General features: G+C 41.1%; 3 pseudogenes; all 3 read right to left on the bottom strand.

Moving 5' to 3' along the window:
- Positions 1-875: 875 nt before the first annotated feature.
- LOC109130728 (putative F-box protein At1g47765 pseudogene) lies at positions 876-12,537 on the bottom strand (annotated as a pseudogene).
- Positions 12,538-15,089: 2,552 nt separating this feature from the next.
- LOC109130730 (putative F-box protein At1g47765 pseudogene) lies at positions 15,090-21,975 on the bottom strand (annotated as a pseudogene).
- LOC147947677 (uncharacterized) lies at positions 17,839-19,568 on the bottom strand (annotated as a pseudogene).
- Positions 21,976-23,574: the final 1,599 nt, after the last annotated feature.

The raw sequence follows: 23,574 nt of genomic DNA on the forward strand, positions 1-23,574 counted from the left end.
AAAAACTCAAAAATTTTAGTTCTTAAATTTAAAAATGCTAATATAAGCTAGATTTACAAGATTTAGGTGTAAAAAATATTAAAATGTAAAGGAAAATAAGGCTTATGAGAAACTGTGAACAATGGCTGCAATATTTGGGTTGCAGAGGATACACATGTTGAAAATGACTGCAAAAATACAGTTATACCCTCTATTAAAAACACACTTATGGACGTACACATTGAATAAAAGAACATTATTTACGTACACCATACCATAGCGCAAATCATAAGCCTTATTTTTCCTTAATGTACGTATGTACTCAGAACATTACGTACATTACTGAGCACGTATGGACATACACATTGAATAAAAAAACTTTACGTACATTAATGAATGTTCGGAATGTTTGTACTATTTCTGAATAATTATAATTCTGAAGTTTATATATAATCAACAGTATAATTATGTTTCCAATAACATTGTATATGTACGTACACAACATTAATGACTTGTGTACGTACACAGTTGCAAAGAACCGTACATCAAAACACAGTACTAGCAAAACACATTAATGACTTATTTTATTTTTTATTTTTTTACTGTAACAAACAGATTTTATTCTATTTAGTCACAAAAATGAGAATAATCCTAGCTTAACTAAAGACTTTATTTAGTTTGTTTGCTTCAAGAGTTTAGTTGTCCAAAATTATGGAGGTGGCTAACACATGAAAAACACTTTTCACTTTGACCTAAAGTGAATAAAAAACTCACTCTATGGCTACTGCATAATTTACCCTAATTAAAGTAAGGAAAAAAAAATGAGGACAGAAATCATAAACTTGCATAAGATAAGTGTCATAATGCCAAGGAAAAGAAAAACCGCAAGAAATTTGTTACAGAGACATTAGATTCTCAACGTGATTCGGGAAAGTGTGGAGCTTGTGAAAATATAAAGTATTGACCACACCTTTGTCTTCCTTGATTCCTCCAAGTTCGAATCTTCTGAAGCTGCTCCTCACCGGATCACAAAATAAAATATAAGACGGCTTGTGATACGTATCAGGTACATAAATAAACTCACCAGCATGAGTGATACCTCTTACAAACAAGTATTCAAACTCTCATCTCTGTACCAAACAGGTGCAAGAAAGCCTTTGCTCGACTACTTGCGTTTCTCCGGATCTTCCAGAATGCGCAATGTCATTTTAACATCATTCTTAGTCTCTCTTCTAACAAAAGCTATCCTCCCTTCGTAAGCTATGATCCGATTCATCATAACATCTGATGGTAACTGAATCATACCATTCTTTTCAAATCTGACATCAAAGCTCATTATAACCCAAACACTGGTACGATGAACATAGGCTATATAATATATAACCCCCCTTGATGCATCGTCCAGAAGTATGACTGTCAGAACGATGTGTAGGTTTAGTTTTGACTGTTCTCCATTTTGCTTGAGCAGATCCCAATGTTAACACCCGACACACATGAGAGCTTCTTCTAAAAGGCATGCACATTACTTTGTGTTTAGATTCAACCAGATCGTATCCTAAAAAGATGGTTAGATTCTCCCAGCTCATTCTAGGTTTGGATAAAGTTAAGATCTGTCTCGTGCTAGGGTTACAAACTATCGGGGTTGCTGATTGTTGAAAGCAAAACAAGCCTTGGACAGATTCCGTAGGAGGTACGTTAGGATATAATGGGAATTTAAATTGATAAAGATCAAGACGTTGAGAACAAGAGTAAGACTTGTTCGAGCCCTGAAGTGAATGATGATATTGTGGAATCAAGGAACACAAACAACTTGTCATATTCAGTGAAGCATAACAAAAGACTCGGCCGTGGTGTGGGAACTGAGAGGAGTTTTCTCCTCTCAGAGTGATTTATGTGTGGAGGAGCATATCACTGTTAAGAGTTCCAAACTGAAAGAGAGTGTTTGAATGCTAAAATTGTATATTACTGCTTGAGAGAAAAAATGTTCGATGCCCCACAAAGACTCCCCCCCTTACATATTTATACAGACCAATTAATTACCCAATTAATGCGTAATTAATTTTACACGATTCTCGCGTCTTAATTAATCCACTTGAATGCTGGAATCTTTGACCGAGCTCGAGCTGCGAGCTGACTAATATGACGACTCTCCGCGCTCTCTTCTTCTCTCTGGGCCTGATGGGCCGACCAGTGCTACACCCTTGGCCCGTTTAGCGTGCCCGGCCCAGGCCCTCTGCCTGTTATCCGAGATGACGAATCGTGGGTACAACAGTTGCCCCCCAAGTCTTCCGAGCTGAGCAGTTCGGGGGACTTTTGATCTCCAAGCGATCGATTTTGGGAAACTGAATATTCCCCATATCCCAACGATTTGATCGTGGTGATGATGAGATTTTCCTTCCCAAACAAGCCCTGGGGCCCACCGAGTAGCGTGTAAGCTATAAGAGAGAGGAAAAGCGGTCTGAGACCTTTCGCTTCCCCAGGTAATCATTACTCGCTGGTTCCGTGTATAAAGGTAAACTCACCCAACTTCTCCCTCCTACTCTTAATTCTCAGTTTGCTTTCGTTTTGTCCTGCACTTTTCTCTCTTTTCTTCTGTTAGTTTCTTTGCTTTCGCCGGAAAGTTCTTCGACCCCCCTCTAATTCTCACTACTTTTACCCGGAAAACATGTCTCCTCCGATATCCTCATCGGGTAAAACCGTGAAACCTTTGATTTCGGGCGTTTATGGTCCCCATCAGCCGTCAATTCTCTCTGCGGAGAATATAGCTGAGTTTAGAGGATCTACCAGAATTCCGCCTAAGATCGAGATCAGGTTCCCGGAAGCTCATGAGTCCCCGGAGAATCTTCTTCCGGGCTACTGTTGCGCGTTCGAGATATTTTTCTCTGCGTGCGGACTATCGTTCTCCCTTCCCGAACTCATCGTAAAGATGATGTTCGAACTGGGCTTCGCTCTCCCCCAGATATGCCCGAACTTCGTTCGAATCGTCATGTGTCTCCAGACTCTGGGGGAGGAGTTCGATTACAAGCTATCCTTGGCCGACTTTCTTCAGGTTTACACGGTGAAAACAGGTCGTACCAAGGGTACGCTTTACGTAAGTCCGCTCTCCGAGCTGAAGGTCTTTGATGACCTTCCCGAGAAGGACGAGAAATGGCGGAAGTCTTACTTCTTTTTCCCGGTTAACGAACTCACCTTTGGTCACCTCTTGAGTTCGCACGTGTCGAAGTGGACTTCGAAAATTGGTAGAATGGTGTTCCTTGTTAGGTACAACCTCAATATATATATATATATATATATATATATTTTGCCTCTTACCCTTTGTCGTTTCTATCTCAGATTACTTCGAGCGCGGGTTGTTTTTCCCTACATTTTGCGAGATTTTCTCGAGGTTCTGCAGCCAGGGCCAGATCGCCTGGGATTCCTTTTCGTGTGAAAGGATTAGGGAGTCCACGGTGAGGCTCAGAGGACATTCTCTCGTTTGCTCCGACCCCATAAGCACTTCAGAGATGAATTATAGAGAAGAAAGGGCTTGCCGACTTGCTGAGAAGGAGGCGAAGCTAAACATGGCGGCGGCTCTTGCCGAGGGCAAAGCTCGCCTTCCTACCAAGAAGTCCAGTTCGTCCGCCTCTGAGGTAGGCAGGACTCCCGCGTCCCCTGCTGGCCCTTCCGAGCTCCTCGTAGGTGCCTCTGGACCTTCGACCGATCCGTCTGAACCCCGTGATTGTCATAGCTGATTCTAGTGACGATCCACAGGAGATCGCAGCTCCTCCCCCCCGTCAGCAAGGAAGCCTTCTGGTGAAGTCAGCTCCCAGCGAACTGACTCATCCAAAAAGAGGAAGGAACCCGAGACTTCCTCATCTTCCCGTGAGAAGAGCCGAGCCCGGACTGGTTCGTCGGGGGACGACCGGAGTAGGTCCGGCTCAAAAGATGGGGGTCCCTCCTCGGAGAGGAGATCTAGGGAAGTGCCCCCTTCAAAAGAATCCGGAGGCTCCTCCAGGAGGTTACCCTCGAAGGAACTGCGTTCTTCCCCCCGAGGTAACGTTAGCCCGAAGTGTTTCAATTTTGTTTTTCAGATGGTTACTGAGTAAAATAACATTGCTCAAATATTTCAGCTCCCCCTGCGTCCCCAGCTGTCCTGATGAGGAGCTATACTCGGCCTGGAGTTCGGATTCCGGCGTTTGCCGACATGTCCGAACTAAACCGCGCAAACTTCTTCCGCTTCGCGAACAAGATTGGCGAGGTTAGTGATGCATATACCCTTTCGGAGGTTTTTTTTTTACTTTACCACCTTCACCGCTTTTAACAAGCTGTGACTTTCCCAGCTGATGATCGAGTTTAACTCCTCGGTGGCATCTTACGAGGATCAACTGTTTGCTTCCCCCTCATCTTCCGAGGTGAGCCTTGTTAAAGAGAGAATCGCCGACCTGGAAGCTGAAGAGAGCTGAGGTAGAGGTGCTTGACCTCAGGGTTGCCAATGAGGACCTCCGAGACAAATTGAAGAAGGCGGGGGACCTTTACTTTGAGGCTGCCGAAGATGCGAAGGCGGCGAAGAACAGGCTGCACGAAATCGAGCTCTGTAATCAACTTCTGGAGGCTGGCAACAACTGCGAAATTGAAAGGGTACAGAGGGAGGAGAGATAGGCAATGAGGCGAGCTCTTCACCCCTTGGTTGAGGAAGTGAGGATCACTTTCGAGGAGAGGGAGAAGCTAGCTCCGGCCAAGATCCGAGCTGCTGAGATCAGGGCTAACCGGATGCTGATCGAGGAGATCTCTAGGGGAGAGATCCAAGATATGGAAGCTGAGCTCGGACTTCTGAGAGCTGATGAGGAGGAGGCTGACAAAAAGGTTTCGCAGGTAACTCCCCGTGACTTCGCCCTTTCTGCATTTTCAGACCTTTTGACGGATACGCCCGAGCTTTTGTGCGACGAACATCCTTTGAGCGTCATAATCGATGAGTAGGGCGATTTCTTGGCGAATACCAGGTCGGAGGCGGAGCTTGCAGAGATGAGCTTGGTCCTTTCCGAAGCGGCATCAGATCCTCCTCTCCCTACTCAATAGTTTTTATCCTGGGGTTATTTTGGCACAAGTTGCCCCCCGTTTGTTGTTTTTCTTTTTGAACTTAATTCGGAGTTTATTGGTCGTGGTGACCACTTTGTACTCGCGTATTTTGGGACAAAGAATTTTTACCTTTTGCGAACTTTGGTTTTAACTGATACGAGCAAAAATAAGTACGAAGTGAGGACTGCGGTTTTGATTAGAGTTCGTGAAATTTAACCTCAGCTTCTAATAAAAAATAAAACTGAGTACGAAGTGTGAACTTCGGTTCTAATTAGAATTTACGAAATTAAATCTCAACTTTAAAGCTGAATACGAAATGAATACTTCGGTTTAGACTAGAGTTCGCGAAATTAAACCTCAGCTTTAATTTGATAAGTAAAGCTGGGTACGAAGTGTGAGTACTTCGATTTAGACTAGAGTTCGCGAAATTAAACCTCAGCTTAAATTTGATAAGTAAAGCTGGGTACGAAGTGAGTACTTCGGTTTAGACTAGAGTTCGCGAAATTAAACCTCAGCTTTAATTTGATAAGTAAAGCTGGGTACGAAGTGAGTACTCTGGTTTAGACTAGAGTTCGCGAAATTAAACCTCATCTTTAATTTGATAAGTAAAGCTGGGTACGAAGTGAGTACTTCGGTTTAGAATTCGCGAAGTTGAACCTTGGCTTTAATCGATTTCGATTTACGAAGTCAAAACTCAATTTTTTTTTTTTTTTTTGGTTTGAACCATTATTAATAAAAATTTTCAGAAACTTTTGATTTTATTAATATGGATAACTGGACCCGAAGCGGGCTGCCTACGTACCCTTATCGGGATTAAGTTAAACGTAGATCGATACAATAAAATTAACTGTAAAAGAGTTTAATATGTAAAGAGTTCCAGGACCTCGGAACTGGTTTTCCCTTTAAATCCTCGAGCTGATAAACTCCATTTCGGACTTCGCGAGTAATTATGTATGGTCCTTCCCAGTTGATTCCCAGCTTCCCTGCATTGAGCTCCTCAGTGTTCTCGTAGACCTTTCGAAGCACTAGGTTGCCAACCACCAAGGGCCTGCCTCGGATTTTAGAATTATAATACCGGGCTACTGCGTTCTGGTAGTTCTGGATCCGAACTGAGGTCTGATCCCGACGCTCATTGATTGTATCGAGGGTATCCTGTAAAAATTCCTCATTCTCCTCGGCTCGGAGTGGGTTTAGCGAGGTATGGACTCCAGGAACCTCTATGTCGGCTGGGACTACGGCATCGACTCCGTAAACGAGGGAAAAAGGTGTTTCATTAGTGGTCCGGCGGGGTGTTGTTCGGATTGCCCAAAGAACACCCCCACAGCTCGTCCGGCCAGCGCCCTTTGCGAGAATCGAGCCGTTTCTTCAATTTCGCGCAAAACCCTTCGAACTGCGAGGAGATGAAATGCGGACCATTGTTGGTGACAATTTCGTGAGGGATGCCGTAGCGATAGATTATGCTTTTTAGCACGAACTGCTCTACTTCTTCACTCGTTACTTTCGCGTAGGCCGCTGCTTCTACCCACTTGGAGAAATAGTCAGTAAGAGCGAGCATGTACTGAACTCCTCCTGGTCCCCGATGTAAAGGGCAATGATGTCCATGGACCACCTCATGAACGGGTAAGGTGCGGACACCGACGATAGGAGCTCGGTAGGTTGATGGATTGATGGGGCATGCTTTTGACATTTCTCACAAGTTCGAGAAAATTTTTCGCAATCTGTGACCACAGTAGGCTAGAAATAGCCTTGCCTTTTGATTTTGAAGGCCAGAGTCCGTCCTCCAGAGTGATTCCCATTGGGATCGTCGTGAACAGGTTGCATCAGCATCAGGGGCTCTTTACCAGCAACACATGTTAGATAGGGACCAACTACACTTCGGCGTAGGAGTACTCTGTTGTGGATGCAATACCGTGCACTGACAATTTTGAGTTTCCTGGTTGCCCATTTGTCGGCTGAAAGTTCCCCTTTTTCCAAGTAAGCCCAGATCGGGCTCCGCCAGTCTCCTGCCCCCCAATTGTTAGTGCTCGTACTGCTCGAAGTGGAGTGCGGTATAACGGCTTGGTCGTCGACTGGTGAGCTCGATGATTCCGGAGTTTGATTTGTTTCTTGCTCGACCGGAGGCGAATGAATATCCATCACAGTAGGGGTGACGGGAGCTGAGTCCTTATGTGGCAAAGAATCCGAAGCTGCCTTGCGAGCTGCCTCCAAAGCTGCCTTGCGAGCTGCCCGGGTGACTACGTTCGAGCTCTCGAGTCGAATAATAGGAAACTCGATGACTTCGACGGGGATAATTCTTGTCATTGCAGGATCCGAAGTTGATGCCAGAGCTGCTAAGACGTCCGCAACGGAGTTTTCACTTCGTGGGATCTTAGTGATTTCAAAATCGTCGAACTTAGTTACTAATTCCCGAGCTGTGGACAAATAAGCCTCCATACGACCATCCTTAGTCTCGTACTCTCCTAGGAACTGGTTGGTGTCCATCTGCGAATCGCAAAAAGCTCGGAGCTTTCGGACATCAATCTCTACTATGAGGCATAAGCCAGCGAGGAAGGACTCATATTCGGCTTCATTGTTTGATGCATTGAATGCCAAGCGAAATGACTGCTCGATTACTTCTCCAGTAGGAGAAGTGAGACGGACCCCAATTCCTGCTCCTGATCTTGAAGATGCTCCATCTACATGCAATGTCCATGGGACCTCGATATTGTCATTGACCGTAGAGGCTAGTGGGAGTTTGATCAGGAAATCTGCCAGCACTTGCGCCTTAGCACATGTTCGTGTCCGGAACTCGATGTCGTATTCACTCAGCTCGACATACCATTTAGCTAATCTCCCATAATGGCTTGGACTATGCAACACCGTCCGAAGTGGTTGCGTCGTTAGGATTACGATTATATGGGACTGAAAGTAAGGTCGCAGTTTTCTTGCCGAAGTAACTACTGCTAAGGCCAATTTTTCCATCATATGATACCTGGACTCTGCCCCAGTAAATTACTTACTGACATAGAAAATTGGTCGCTGCTCCCCCCTTTCTTCCCGAACCAAGACTCCACTTACTGCGCTGTCCGAAACAGCTACGTAAAGGAAAAGTGGCTCTCTGGACTCAGGTTTAGCCAAGAACGGAGGTTCAGACAGGTAAGCTTTCAGCTGAGCGAATGCTTCTTCGCACTTCGTATCCCATAAGAAGTTCTTCCCCCCTTTCCTCAAAAACTGGTAGAACGGGAGGCAATTGTCTGTAGACCAGGAGATGAAGCGGTTGAGGGCGGCGATCCGTCCGTTAAGACTTTGCACTTCGCGTAAAGTCCTAGGAGAACTCATTGACAAGAAAGCGTTAATTTGCCTCGGGTTTGCTTCAATTCCTCGTTCTGTAACGATGTATCCCAGAAACTTCCCCGATGGGACTGCAAAGGTGCACTTTGTGGGGTTAAGCTGCATCCCGAACTGGTTCAAGATGTCGAAGCAAACTTTCAAATCTGCGAGATGCGAGCTAGCTTCCATAGACTTTACCAACATGTCGTCAATGTAGACTTCCATGGTTTTTCCGAGCTGGTGCTCGAACATTCGGTTTACTAGTCTCTGGTAGGTTGCTCCGGCGTTCTTTAACCCAAAAGGCATCACCTTGTAACAGTAAATCCCACGGTCCGTAATGAATGCGGTCTTTTCCTAGTCATCCGGGTTCATAAGGATTTGATTGTAACCGGAGAAGGCATCCATGAAAGACATCAGCTCGTGGCCCGAAGTGGACTCAACTAGCCTGTTTATATGCGGAAGTGGAAAGCTGTCCTTAGGGTAAGCCTTATTCAAGTCGGTAAAATCGACGCAAACTCGTGATTTTCCATTCTTTTTCTTGACTACCACTGTGTTCGCGAGCCATTCAGGGTACTTTACTTCGCGTATCTGCCCCGCTTTATGTAAACGTTCCACCTCCTTGTTAACGATTTCAGCTCGCTCAGGACCCAGTTTTCTTTGCTTTTGCTTTATAGGTCTGAATGTTGGGTCAACGTTTAGCTCGTGCGAGATTACCTCCGGACTGATACCGGGCATTTCATCTACGGACCACGCAAAGGTGGCCATATTTTCTTTCAGAAAGGTTACCAAACTGGCGCGGAGCTCGTCATCCAACCCAGCTCCGATCTTGATTTCCTGATCTGGAAACTTATCGTTGATGAAAATCGGCTCAGTGAGGTCGCCTTTTAATTGCTTCCGAACTGGGTTCTTCGGGACCTCGAGCTGTGGTTGCTATTGAACCAGGAGCTTGTGACTCGCGAGGTAGCATCTCCTTGCCGTCCTTTGGCTCCCTAGAATCTCTCGAACTCCTTGCGGGGTTGGAAATTTGACGCACTGATGGTACGTCGAGGCTACTGCCTTCATCTGATAGAGCCAAGGTGTTCCCATAATAACGTTTTAGGCCACAGGTCGGTCAAAGACCGTAAATTCCACCATTTTTACCACTCCTTGAGTGGACACCGGTAGTGTTATTGTGCCCAATGACATCAATGTCTCGCTCGTGAACGAAACCAAAGGTGAGGGTGGTCCCACAATGTGCTCTCTCCCGATACCCATTCTAGCAAGCGTCTCGAGGAATATCAAATCTACAGAACTCCCAGTATCTATTAGGATCCGGCACACTTTGTGGTTCGCCACATCTAGTGATATGACGAGTGCATCATCGTGCGGAGTGTCTAGTTCCTCGGTTTCCTTCTCGAAGAAAATGACTTCAGGTAGGTAACTTGTTTTGACCTTAGCTCGCTTCGGCTGAGGGCTCGTGAGCTTCCGCTGATGGTCTTTGATTGCAGTGATGGAGTTTCGAAAAAGGCGCGACCCCCCATTATGACGTCTATTCTTTTCTTGGGGGCTTCATTCCCATCTGATTGTTTCGGTTTCTTCGAAGGTGGAGCGTCTTCGTCTATCTCGGGGGTTGTCTTCTACTCCAACTCCTCGATTGTTACATTCGGCATCTCTCCTGCCACGTACTTTTCTCCGAGAAGGTGCATCAATTTCTTGCAGTCACGAGTGGAGTGGCTATTGGTTTTGTGGAGCTCGCAGTACGTGTCCTCATCTCGGACCCATTTGTTACTTGGGAGTACTCCACTCTTGGAGCGTGGTGAAAATGGAGGTTTGGATGGCAAACTCTTTGGAGAATTCTTCTTGGGAGATTGATTGACTGCGAATGTGCCAGGTCCGGACTTCGGAGTCGTAGGTAGAGTCTTTTTAGCGGGTTCTTCGAATCGAGGTTTGCCTGCAGGTGGAACTTTATGTTTTAGTGCAGCGGCGACCTTGTCTTCCTCTGAAATTATCCAGTTTGAAGCCTGGTGTAAGGCGTCCTGAATGGTTGGGAACCGATTTACGGTTAGCTCTTCGCGGAAACGAGATTCATGCCAGAGGCCATTTTTAGCGCAACCAAAGCAGTCGAGTCCGAGAGTCCTGGGATCTGAACCTGGATTTCTGAACCTGGATTTCCTTGAACTTTGTTATATAAGACCGGAGAGACTCTCTGGCATTTTGACTCAAGTTCCAAAGCTGAGCGTCTGTTACCGCGGTTTAGATTAAGCTAGAATACTGCTTAATGAAAGAGGTCAACAGGTCCGTGAAGTTGTTTATGGAGCCGGCTGCTAGAGATGCGAACCAAAGTAAAGCCGGCCCGCAAAACGTCTCTGCGAACAACTTGCAGTATCCAGCGTCTACTTCATGAGGTTCGAGGTCCACGCGGCTAGCTGTTAACAAGAAAGTCTTAAGATGACTGGTCGGATCTCCCTTTCCCTCGTAGCTCGAGAACTTAATTTTACCAGTATCTTTGATGCGGACTCGGGCTACTTGGTCGGAGAAAGGAGTTCTCTTTGACTCCTCGATCACTCGGAAAATATCCGGAGCTGAAGTGGTTGCACTGTGCATCACAGACCGCATGTCCCGGATTTTGCTCTGCATGCGGAAGATCTCGGGATTGGTGACGTAACCAGGAGTCGAAGTGTTTCCGCCCACAGGGGAAGGGAGACGAACTGGGACTTCGGAGGATCCAGCAATATCGAGCTGAACCGGAGTGTGGCTATTGCCGACCAGCGGTGGCGCTGCTTAAGTACTTAGCTGGGGTGGGAAAGTATTTCCAGAGCACGTCGGTGAGGGTTTTGATCGAAAGACAGGAGATCGACCAGATCGGCGTATGTGCGGTGAGAGGCTGTCGGCTACTGACGTAATGATTGTCTCCAAACGGATGGAGACATGTCCCTCCAGGCTGTCAAAACGCTCGATGAGAGTAGCCAAGGTTGCTTGCTGGCGGTCGGACTTCTCAGACAAGTCCTGCAAAAGTTTCTGGATAGCCGCCAAAGTTATCTGATTGGAAGAGTCGGTAGCCATAGCGGTGTTTGGATGAAGTGGGTTCGGATATGAAGTCGGAACTAATAAGAGTATAGGTGATAACCCCCCTCTCTCTAGCGCCAAATGTGGGAACTGAGAGGAGTTCTCTCCTCTCAGAGTGATTTATGTGTGGAGGAGCTTATCACCGTTAAGAGTTCTGAACTGAAAGAGAGTGTTTGAATGCTAAAATTGTATATTACTGCCTGAGAGAAAAAATGTTCGATGTCCCACAAAGACTCCCCCCTTACATATTTATACAGACCAATTAATTACCCAATTAATGCGTAGTTAATTTTACACGATTCTCGCGTCCTAATTAATCCACTTGAATGCTGGAATCTTTGACCGAGCTCGCAGCTCGAGCTGGCTAATATGACGCCTCTCCGCGCTTTCTTCTACTGTCTGGACCTGATGGGCCGACCAGTGCTACACCCTTGGCCCGTTTAGCGTGCCCGGCCCAAACCCTCTGCCTATTATCCGAGATGACGAATCGTTGGTACAATACGTGGATACCTTATTTCGAACAAGCTGATGAAATACGGATCCGTGGTGATTGATAACCAAAGCTTCGACACGCAACTAAACCTCGCAACAGATCCAGAGGAAACGACAATGTTGATTGTGTTCTTTAATTTGTCTTTTGGAGACTTTTATCTTCTCTTTTTGTTGCTCCATCTTTGGTGAAAACGCTAATTTGTTCAGCTTTGCATTGATTTCCACCTTTTCCTATAACTCTTGCTAGTTTTTTTTTTTGTTTTTTCACTTTATAAAAGAATTTACACAATACGAAAATAGTTTCAATATTAACGGAAAGAAAAAATGGTTGATATTTCTATGGGATTATTAGAAGAACAATTCTTGTGAACCCATTCATTCACCTCCCCATATATATTTAAGACAATAAAAATTTGCCACGTCACAATATACTTAAGGGATTTATTTTTAAGAAAAAACTAAAACTAAAATAAATAAAAAATAAAAAATCATTAATAAACGTAACAATGCGTTAACGGCGTCGCAGTCTTTTCTTTTTAGGGTTTTGACGAACAACTATAATGGCCATTGTCATACCTTTACCTTCTCTTCACGTTTCTTCCTCTGAATACATACACACACAAAAGAGGGTGGAGGGTGCGAATTGGAGAGGTTCATGCTGATTAAAAAGAGAAGGTAAGGTATATGTATCAGTGGCCATTATAGTTTTTCGTCAAAAACCTAAAAAGAAAAGACTGCGATGTTAACGCAGTGTTATGTTTATTAATGATTTTTCTTTTATTCGTTGTTTGTTTATTTTTACCTTTTTAGATTTAATATTTTCTAAAAAAATAAATCCCTTAAGTATATTGTAACATGGCATATTTTTATTGGTTAAAATATCCGGAGGTGAGTATATGAGTTGAACCCAAAAAGTGTTCCAAACTGAATGGCGAAAACTCTACCTTATTTCTAAGGGTTTGTTTGCATATTAGTACATTTTGGAAACTTAATTGGCAAACTAATACATTTACTATTCAAAATTGGAAAACTAGGTGTTGTGTAATAGAGAATGTGTGAGATAGGAGAGATTGTGGGACATAGGCTTAGATGAGAAGATTACAAAAAGGGGTATGTGTGTGTGGGTGTGAAATAAAGTTTTTTTTTCTTTCAATCATAATTATTCAAATAATTGTTAATATAATTTTTTTTAGATACAAAAAAATATATATTTTTTCTTTACAATTTGATAAGAATTTTATTTCATAATTTTTCTATATATTATATACATCTTATGTATCCGTACACTTTATTTAGTGTACAAATGTCTATACACTTTATTAAGTTTACAAACACACAATATTAAGTGTACATATGTAATTTGAACAAAACCATTGTGCTACAAATATCTTAAACCCTAAGAATTAAACAAATTACACAAATTACATCTGTACACTTAATAATGTGTACGTACATATGTACACTTAATAATGTGTACGGACATCTCTACACTTAATAATGTTTACATACATCTGTATACTTATTAATGTGTACGGATACAAAATTTGTAAAAAATATTTAACATTATCAAATAAAATTATCAAACAAAAAATATATCAAATTATAAAGAAAATAAAAACAGAGATTTTTATATATTTTTAAAATTTTCAAAAATCAATTTTAATTACCCAGCATTTTGTTTTTAAGATTGTAGGGAGCATATATTAAAAAAAAAAATCAAAGACTAAATGGCATTGTTGTAAATATAAAATGTTGATGAGGGTTGAAAGGTCATGTGAACAGTATAAAACAGTAAAAAATGTAGAATTTGCTAATTGTAAATAGTGATTGTACTAATTTTACAATTATGTTTTGAAAAGTGTCTATTTTTCCAAATAACTCTATATATATAAAAAACATCCACTTGTAAAGATCTATATGTTAGGCGGTCTTGTAACTCTAGCAACTATATTAACCTACCTATTTTTATACCTTGTACAAATAACAAAATATTTTTAGAGATAATTACGAAACTCCTTTGTTTCGTTTCTTCAAGACCACTGAAATCTCCTTTCAAGATCTATATGAGATAGGAGAGATTAGAAGATTACCAAAAGGAGTATGTGTGTGTGAGTGTGAAATAAAGTTTTTTTTTTCTTTCAATCATAATTATTCAAATAATTGTTAATATAATTTTTTTTAGAAATTTTTTTAGATACAAAAAAAATCTATATTTTTTCTTTATAATTTGATAAGAATTTTATTTCATAATTTTTATATATATTATATACATCTTATGTATCCGTACACTTTATTTAGTGTACAGATGTCTATACACTTTATTAAGTTTACAAACACACAATATTAATTGTACATATGTAATTTGAACAAAACCATTGTGATACAAATATCTTAAACCCTAAGAATTAAACAAATTACACAAATTACATTTGTACACTTAATAATGTGTACATCATCTGTACACTTAATAATGTTTACATACTTCTGTATACTTATTAATGTGTACGGATACAAAATTTGTAAAAAATATTTAACATTATCAAACAAAAAATATATCAAATTATAAAGAAAATAAAACAGAGATTTTTATACATTTTTAAAATTTTCAAAAATCAACTTTAATTACCCAGCATTTTGTTTTTAAGATTGTAGGGAGCATATATTAAAAAAAAATCAAAGACTCAATGGCGTTGTTATAAATATAAAATGTTGATGAGGGTTGAAAGGTCATGTGAACAGTATAAAACAGTAAAAAATGTGGAATTTGCTAATTGTAAATAGTGATTGTACTAATTTTACAATTATGTTTTGAAAAGTTTCTATTTTTCCAAATAACTCTATTTCTAATTATCATTTGATTTGATTTTTCTAAGAATAAATTTTATATTTTTGAAGATTTTTCTATAAAAATTAAAATGTCAGCCGGCTTGTATATTATATACTAATTTATTTTACCCATAATAAATATTGTTTTTGTATTTTTATTGGATTATTAGTGAAATAGTTTGTATCTATGGGTAAATAGTGAAATAAAGGTTTTCTTGCATCTATGGGCACATAGGTGAGGCTTGCGCAGTTCATAACAAAGAACTAGTAACGTAACGGGACAGAATCAAAATAATGAACTTGCAATAAAATAAATGTTATTCTAAAAGGAAGAAAAAAACGAAAAAAGTTGTTACAAAGTCATTCGACTCGAAACGTGATTCCTAAATTTGTCCGTTTGTAACTCCATTATTGCGCCTAAATTTGTCTTCTGCGATTCCTTCAAGTGTGACTCTTTTACAGCTTTTTTTCACAGGATCATACAATAAAATAAAATCAGTATATCGAGACGTGGAGTATACGAAAATAAACTCACCAGACTGAGTGCAACCTTTTACTTTCACAAACACACCTATGTGCCCCATAGATGCAATAAAGCCTTTACTCGACCACTTGTGTTTCTCTACATCTTCCAAAATGCAACATGTAATTTTATCACCACCATTACTCAAGCTCTCTGTTCTAACAAAAGCTAAACTCCCCTCATAAGCTATGAGAGGACACTTACGAACATCCACATCCGATGGTAATTGAATCATACCAAACGTTTCAGATCTGACATCAAAGCTCATTAGAACCCAAACACGGGTACAATAAACTATATAATATATAACCCCCTTGATGCATCGCCCATAGGTATGACAGCGAGAACGATGTATAGGTTCAGTTTTGTGAGCAGATCCCAATGTTAACACACGACACACATCAGAACTTCTTCCGTAAGGTATGCACATTACTTTGTGTTTACCTCCAACCGGATCGTATCCTAAAAAAACTGTTAGATCTGATACGCCCAAAATTCGAGGATCACTCAGCCGGACTAAAAAGGATAGAAACTCGCCAAGGTGCAAGGTGCAACAAGGGAGATTTGATCGATTGAGGGGTCGCACAGCAGTTGCGGAAGACTGCTGATATTCCCAACTCCAATCACTGCTAGATATGACACTCTAGTCCAGCAGAAGGAGGCTGTTGTTTGGATATTACACACCAAGAAACAAAGAAATGTTCTAGACAAAGAACAAAGAGATAGACTCTAAAATGAAAAGGAAAATTGGTTGATGATTCTCAAATGAGATTACATGAGTTTATATAGAGATAGAAAACTTGGTCACAAAGCCAAGTATTATTCTTGAAACTAAAACACAATAAAGATAGATAGTTTAATGAAGATTCAACTCTTGAACTTTGTCTTCCCAAGGTGTCCTTCCTAAGTTGAGTTGAACTCAATTTTCGTCACTCCTCTTTGACCACAAAACAAAATGATTATTTTGGGCTTTCTTGGACTTGAATTAGGCTCAAAGTGGGCTGGACTTGATAGGTATCATCCTCAATAGTTCTTCCCATGCTCTCTTTGGCCATAAGCTCTTAAATAAGCACATTTAGTGCATTTTTTAGCCTCTTAGGTTTTGCTCTAGTCATTGGTCCTTCAGGTAAAAGCAATGATTCCTCTGCTACAAGCTCCTCGGGTTCATGCTCAGCTACAAGTTCCTCGGGTTCAAGCTCAGCTAAAAGCTCCTCCTCCCTAGCTCCATCCATGATTACATCATTCCCCTCCTCTTGAAAAGGATTTGACCGCAAATCTGGATCATCTGCCACAAATGGAGCCAAATCAGCAACATTAAAAATTGAACTCACTTTGTACTTATCTTGCAAGTCGAGTTTGTAAGCATTGTCACTGATTTTTGTCAAGACTTTGAATGGACCATTGACCCGTGGCATTAACTTAGACTCTCTTTCTGCTGGGAAACGTTCTTTTCTCAAGTGTATCCACACTAGATCTCCCTGTTTAAAAACCAATTGACGTCTTCCTTTGTTTGCTTGCTTCTCATATTGCTTTGTCTTTGCTTCAATATTGAGTCGGGCTTTCTCATGAATCTGCTTAACAAGTTCAGCTTTCTTTTTCCCATCCATACTAACTCTTTCACTCAAAGGCAAAGGGATTCGATCCAAAGGCGTTAGAGGATTGAAACCATAGACAATTTGGAAAGGAGAATACTTAGTAGAAGAATGAACTGAATGGTTATATGCAAACTCAACATGAGGCAAACATTCTTCCCAAGATTTGATGTTCTTTTTAATGATAGCACGCAAAAGAGTAGACAAAGTTCTATTCACCACCTCGGTTTGTCCATCAGTTTGAGAATGACAAGTAATTGAAAACAACAGCATAGTTCCTAACTTAGTTCCTAACAGCTTCGTCACTCCTCTTTGACCACAAAACAAAGTGATTATTTTGGGCTTTATTGGACTTGAACTAGGCTCAAAGTGGGCTGGACTTGATAGGTATCATCCCCAATAGTTCTTCCCATGCTCTCTTTGGTCGTAAGCCCATTTAGTGCATTTCTTAGCATCTTAGCTTTTGCTCTAGTCATTGGTCCTTCAGGTACAACCAATGATTCCTCCGCTACAAGCTCCTCGGGTTCAAGCCCAACTACAAGTTCCTCGGGTTCAAGCTTAGCTAAAAGCTCCTCCTCCCTAGCTCCATCCATGATCACATCAAGATCCTTCCAGCTCATTCTAGGTTTGGGTAAAGTTAAGACCTGTCTCGTGCTAGGGTTACAAACTATTGGCGTTGCTGATTCTTGAAAGCAGAACAAGCCTTGGACAGATTCCGTAGGGGGTAAAATATTATCTAATGGGAATTTGAAATGATAAAGATCAATAGGCTGAGAGCTAGAGTAAGACCTTTTAGAATTCTGAAGTGTATGATGATGTTGCGGAATCGAGGAAACAAACAACTTGTCATTTTCAATTGTGCTGCTATTGTGCTGAAGTTCTGAACAAACCTCCGGCAAAACCCAGCTAGCCCATGAAAGCTCCTTACCTCTCCAACAGTTTTGGGGCTAGGCCAATCACGGATGGCCTTGATCTTTTCTTCATCCACCCTGAGTCCATCAGCACCTACAATAAAACCTAAGAAAACCACGTGATCTGTTCCAAAAGAGCACTTCTTAAGATTTGCAAATAATGTTCCTTACGGTTCTTGCTATAGATAAGAATGTCATCAAAGTAGACAATAACAAAATGACCAATAAAAGATCGCAAGATATGATTCATCAAACGCATGAATGTACTAGGTGCATTAGTAAGGCCAAAAGGCATGACAAGCCACTCATACAATCCTAGCTTAGTTTTGAATGCAGTCTTCCATTCATCACTTTCTTTCATGCGAATTTGGTGATATCCACTTTTCAAATCTATTTTTGAGAAAACAGAAGAACCATGCAATTCATCTAGCATGTCATCAAGCCTAGGGATTGGATGCCTATACTTTACCGTAATATTGTTGATGGCACGGCAGTCTACACACATGCGCCAAGAGCCATCCTTCTTAGGCACAAGGAGAACAGGTACAACACATGGGCTTAGGCTCTCCCTGATGTAACATTTTTCAAGAATTTCTCCAATCTGCTTTTGAATTTCCTTTGTTTCAAATGGATTGGTTCGATAAGCCGGCCGGTTTGGAAGTGACGCACCTGGGACGAAATCAATTTGGTGTTCTATACCTCTTATTGGCGGCAAACCGTTAGGGTTTTCTTCTGGAAAGATATCTGAGAATTCATGCAAAACATCTATCAAATCACTCGGGAGCTCCGGTGCAAGGTCATAAAATGCTATTAGTGTTTCTTTATACACAAACAAAAACAATGGATGTTGAGAGTACAAAGATTTCCTTACTTGACTCTCTTTGACAAAGAAGTTAAAGTTCTTAGGAGATACCTCAGGTTTTGCTGGTTTAATTTCTTTGTCTCGGCTTTTTTTCAACTGGACCTGGTCTTGATGGGCCAACGGAGTTAAAGGAACCAGAGTGATGTTCTTTCTTTTATGCTCAAAGGAATGTCGGTTGGTGTAGCCATCATGTATAGTCCTCATGTCAAACTGCCAAGGTCGTCCTAGAAGAATATGGCTTGCATCCATGGGAAGGACATTGCACATGATCTCATCTTCATATCGGCCCGTTTCGGCATGATGGTAAGAGGAACCGTGACTTGCTCCCTGACGTACTGTTCGCCCGTTTCATTCAACCATTCCAGTTTAAAAGGTCGCGGATGAGGTCTTGTCTCAAGTCCAAGCTTCCTAACAAGAGTTTCACTAGCAACGTTAGTACAGCTTCCACCGTCAATGATCAAAGAACAAACTTTATCTTTAACGAAACATCTAGAGTGAAAGAGATTCTCCCTTTGTTCTTGGTCATTGGACTTAGGTTGAACGCTTAATGATCTCCTAGTGACCAGAAGTGTCCCTTGAGTTGGATATTCAAACTGCTCTTCCTCTTCGTCAAAGATTGGTCCGAGATCTTCCTCTTTTTCTTTATCGTCCTCAGACTCCACTTCACAGTTGTCTAGGAGGATCATTACCTTTTGATTCGGACATTTGTTGGCATAATGTCCAAGTCCTTGACATTTGAAACACCGAATATCCCTTGCCGGATTGTTGGTCTCGACTGCCTTTCCTTTATCAAGACGAGTAGGAGCATTAGTCTTAAAAACTGAATTTGATGAAGTTGAAGACTTACCTTTATCTTGATAACTTGGTTTTGGAGCAAAAGAAGGTTTAGCAAAACCCTTCCTCTTGGTTTGTTGTTCGATTAGAATCGCCTTGTGCAACATTCCCTCCAAGCTTTCATATTCTTGAAGCTCCATTCTGTCATGAATGTCCGGATTGAGGCCTGCAAGGAATCTGGCCATGGTAGCTTCTAAGGTTTCATCTACGTCTGCCTTGATCATTAAGCTTTTCATTTCCTGGAAATAGTCCTCCACAGATTTGGTTCCTTGAAGCAAGCGTCTGAGTTTTTGGTGGAGATCTATGTGGTAATGAGCCGGCACAAACCGTTTCCTCATCAAGGTAGTGAGCTCATCCCATGAAGCTATTGGTCTTCCTCTGTCCTTCTCATGTGAGTCAAAACTTGATCATACCAGTTAATAGCATAGCCTATAAACTCAGGTTCTGCTAACCTAACCTTCTTGAGTTCAGAGAAATTTGACATTGGAACACTAACTCTATTTTCCTTTCCCATTCTAGATCATTTTAAGTTTTTACATCCGGATCATTTTTACCTTCAAAGGATGGAATTTTAAGTTTTAAACCACCTAAATTGTCATTTCTTGTACCAAAAGAATTAACATCACCTTGATCACAGTTTCTATGACTTCGTCTAGGTCGGTTGATTGATCGATCATCTTCTTCATTGAACTCCTCTTCTTCAATTTCCTCTTCGGGCTGGTAAGTCCTCCTTGAACGTTCTCTCCTGGCTGCTGATTTAGAACGGGTTTGTTGGCTGTTCTGAATCTCGTCGAGCCTCTGGTGTAGTTCTTCTAGACCTGTGTTCATAAGGTTAGTAATAGTGTCATTCAATGCTCTCATTTGCAAGTTAGATATCCCAGCGACATAATTCCCTGGCCGATCTCGTTCTCCATCACTTTCCATGGTTTCCTGAAAACTTAAACACCAAAAGTTAGCAGATAAAAAATCCTCACACAAAAGTGTTTCTCTCAATATTTTTGGTCCTTCAGGTACAAACAATGATTTCTCCGCTACAAGCTCCTCGGGTTCAAGCTCAACTACAAGTTCCTCGGGTTAAGCTCAGCTAAAAGCTCCTCCTCCCTAGCTCCATCCATGATCACATCATCCCCCGCCTCTTGAAAAGGATTTGACCGCTAATCTGGATCATTTGCCACAAATGGAGCCAAATCAGCAACATTAAAAATTGAACTCACTTTGTACTTACCTTGTAAGTCGAGTTTGTAAGCATTGTCACTGATTTTTGTCAAGACTTTGAATGGAACATCGACCCGTGGCATTAACTTAGCCTCTCTTTCTGCTGGGAAACGTTATTTTCTCAAGTGTATCCACACTAGATCTCCCTCTTTAAACACCAATTGACGTCTTCCTTTGTTTGCTTGCTTCTCATATTGCTTTGTCTTTGCTTCAATATTGAGTCGGGCTTTCTCATGAATCTGCTTAACAAGTTCAGCTTTCTTTTTCCCATCCATACTAACTCTTTCACTCAAAGGCAAAGGGATTAGATCCAAAGGCGTTAGAGGATTGAAACCATAGACAATTTGGAAAGAAGAATACTTAGTCGCAGAATGAACTGAATGGTTATATGCAAACACAACATGAGGCAACCATTCTTCCCAAGATTTGATGTTCTTTTTAATGATAGCACGCAAAAGAGTAGACAAAGTTCTATTCACTACCTCGGTTTGTCCGTCAGTTTGAGAATGACAAGTAGTTGAAAACAACAGCTTAGTGCCTAACTTAGTTCCTAACAGCTTCGTCACTCCTCTTTGACCACAAAACAAAGTGATTATTTTGGGCTTTCTTGGACTTGAACTAGGCTTAAAGTGGGCTGGACTTGATAGGTATCATCCTCAATAGTTCTTCCCATGCTCTCTTTGGCCATAAGCTCTTGAGTAAGCCCATTTAGTGCATTTCTTAGCCTCTTAGCTTTTGCTCTAGTCATTGGTCCTTCAGGTACAAGCAATGATTCCTCCGCTACAAGCTCCTCGGGTTCAAGCTCAGCTACAAGTTCCTCGGGTTCAATCTCAGCTAAAAGCTCCTCCTCCCTAGCTCCATCCATGATCACATCAAGATCCTTCCAGCTCATTCTAGGTTTGGGTAAAGTTAAGACCTGTCTCGTGCTAGGGTTACAAACTATTGGCGTTGCTGATTCTTGAAAGAAGAACAAGCCTTGTACAGATTCCGTAGGGGGTAGATATTATCTAATGGGAATTTGAAATGATAAATATCAATAGGCTGAGAGCTAGAGTAAGACCTTTTAGAATTCTGAAGTGTATGGTGATGTTGCGGAATCGAGGAAACAAACAACTTGTCGTTTTCAATGAAGATGGTTAAAAGACACGGTCGTGGGTACCGAGACTCGAATGAATTGATGAAATACGGATCCGTGGTGATTGATAACCAAAGCTTCGACACGCAACGAATCCTCGCAATAGATTTCTCAGGCAGCCTTAAGAGTATCTATGAGGTTAGATCTATAGGAAAGTACCAAGTTAATTTTGGTATTTTGGAGACTTTTCTCTCCATCTTTAGTAGTCAAAACCCTAATTAATAGACTTAGGACCTTTTCTGTATATATATACACCATAGGCTTTAGGTTATTTTTTATTTTTCTTAATAATGATTTAATGTAATTAAGAATCTAAACATAATTCATTTTTGGATGATTCTAAATCGTGGATTTAATTCTCCTAATAATACCAATTTTCAATATTCTCTTAATCTTCGATATATTCACCTGGCCCGACCCTAAGGGCAAGTCCAATGGTAATTTTAATTTTGAGACTCTTATTTTATTATATATTTTTTTTGTCAACTATTGGGCCACAACTGGCCAGCCCATTAGCCAAATCCCTACATTCGTAGGGAGCGGGACTCGATCTTGGGTGTAATGGTGTCTTGTGCCTTGTGAATCTCTCTTTTTTTTTAACAATATATTGTGTACTTTTTATATAAAAAAAAGAATTTCTAGAATCCTAATTCAAATTTTACCCTCCAATGGTAGAACTCTTTAAGGGGTTCTTATTTTTGAAAAAATATTTTTTTGAAAATAAGATTTTTTTCAGTAGAAGATAATTAGTATAAATGTTTAAACATATCAGATTTTATAAAAATAGGAAATTATTGCATTTTATAAATTTATGATGCATTTCAAAAAAGTAAATATACGAGGAAATCTGAATCCTTTTTGATGCATCACAAAACAAGGAGAGTTACTATCAATTTACCAGATGTAATGCACTCTCATGGGTACCTCCCATTCCTGAAGAAATCACTGCAAGTGTTTTAGATGCTGCAATGATCGAGGGAAAGAGTTATGCACACTTGACCTGCAAAAAAGGGGGAAACTTAATCGAAAATGCTGGAACCAATGGTGATAAACATAATGTTGGAGATGTATCAGCTACTTACCCACTCCATGAACATGTCGACAAGTGCCATGGCATTCATGAAAACAACTCCAGAAGACCTAGATGCCTCGACTCAAAACTTATGGTTCTTCCCTCTGTTACTTGATCTTGATGAAAATGTTCTCGATTAAAAATGTCATTTGTGTAGCCAGAAGACTTGTTTCAAATGTAGCCATTTGTTTTTGTCCACAGAGGTTCATTTGTGTGAAGAAACCTAAGCAACTCTTCCAATGCAGTCAAAGCAATGTCGGTCATCAGAGGCTTATCCATGTCTGATATAGCCAAGTTACGCTGAGATTGCAGATTATTATGACTAACATACATAGAACTTCCTGGAAGAAAATCAAAATCAAGTGAAGGATCATGACCACAAGGTCCACAACCAGTTAAACTAGTCATTGACAAATCCAACGGTGAGATGTGCATTGGGTGTAATGTCGAGAGTTGAGATATAGGTCGTCCCATGTACACATTATTGATAGATGAGTGATTGCAGCGAGAAATGGGCAAGAATTGATTTGGGTTGTTCAGTTGTCCGATCTCCATTTCAGCGTTCATCATCCCGAAAGAGCAATTGATTTTCAAAAACATTGTGGGTCCTGCTCTGTCTCTTATCAACCCTTCTCTCGTCATAATCACCGATGATCTCACAGGTTTATATCTCTCTCCTGAATTCGAATTTGTAGATCTCCCGTTGGTTTGATGATGTTTATTT

This window comes from Camelina sativa, chromosome 3 (genome assembly GCF_030686135.1).
Source record: "Camelina sativa cultivar CO46 ecotype springtype chromosome 3, ASM3068613v1".
NCBI classification, from domain to species: Eukaryota; Viridiplantae; Streptophyta; class Magnoliopsida; order Brassicales; family Brassicaceae; genus Camelina; species Camelina sativa.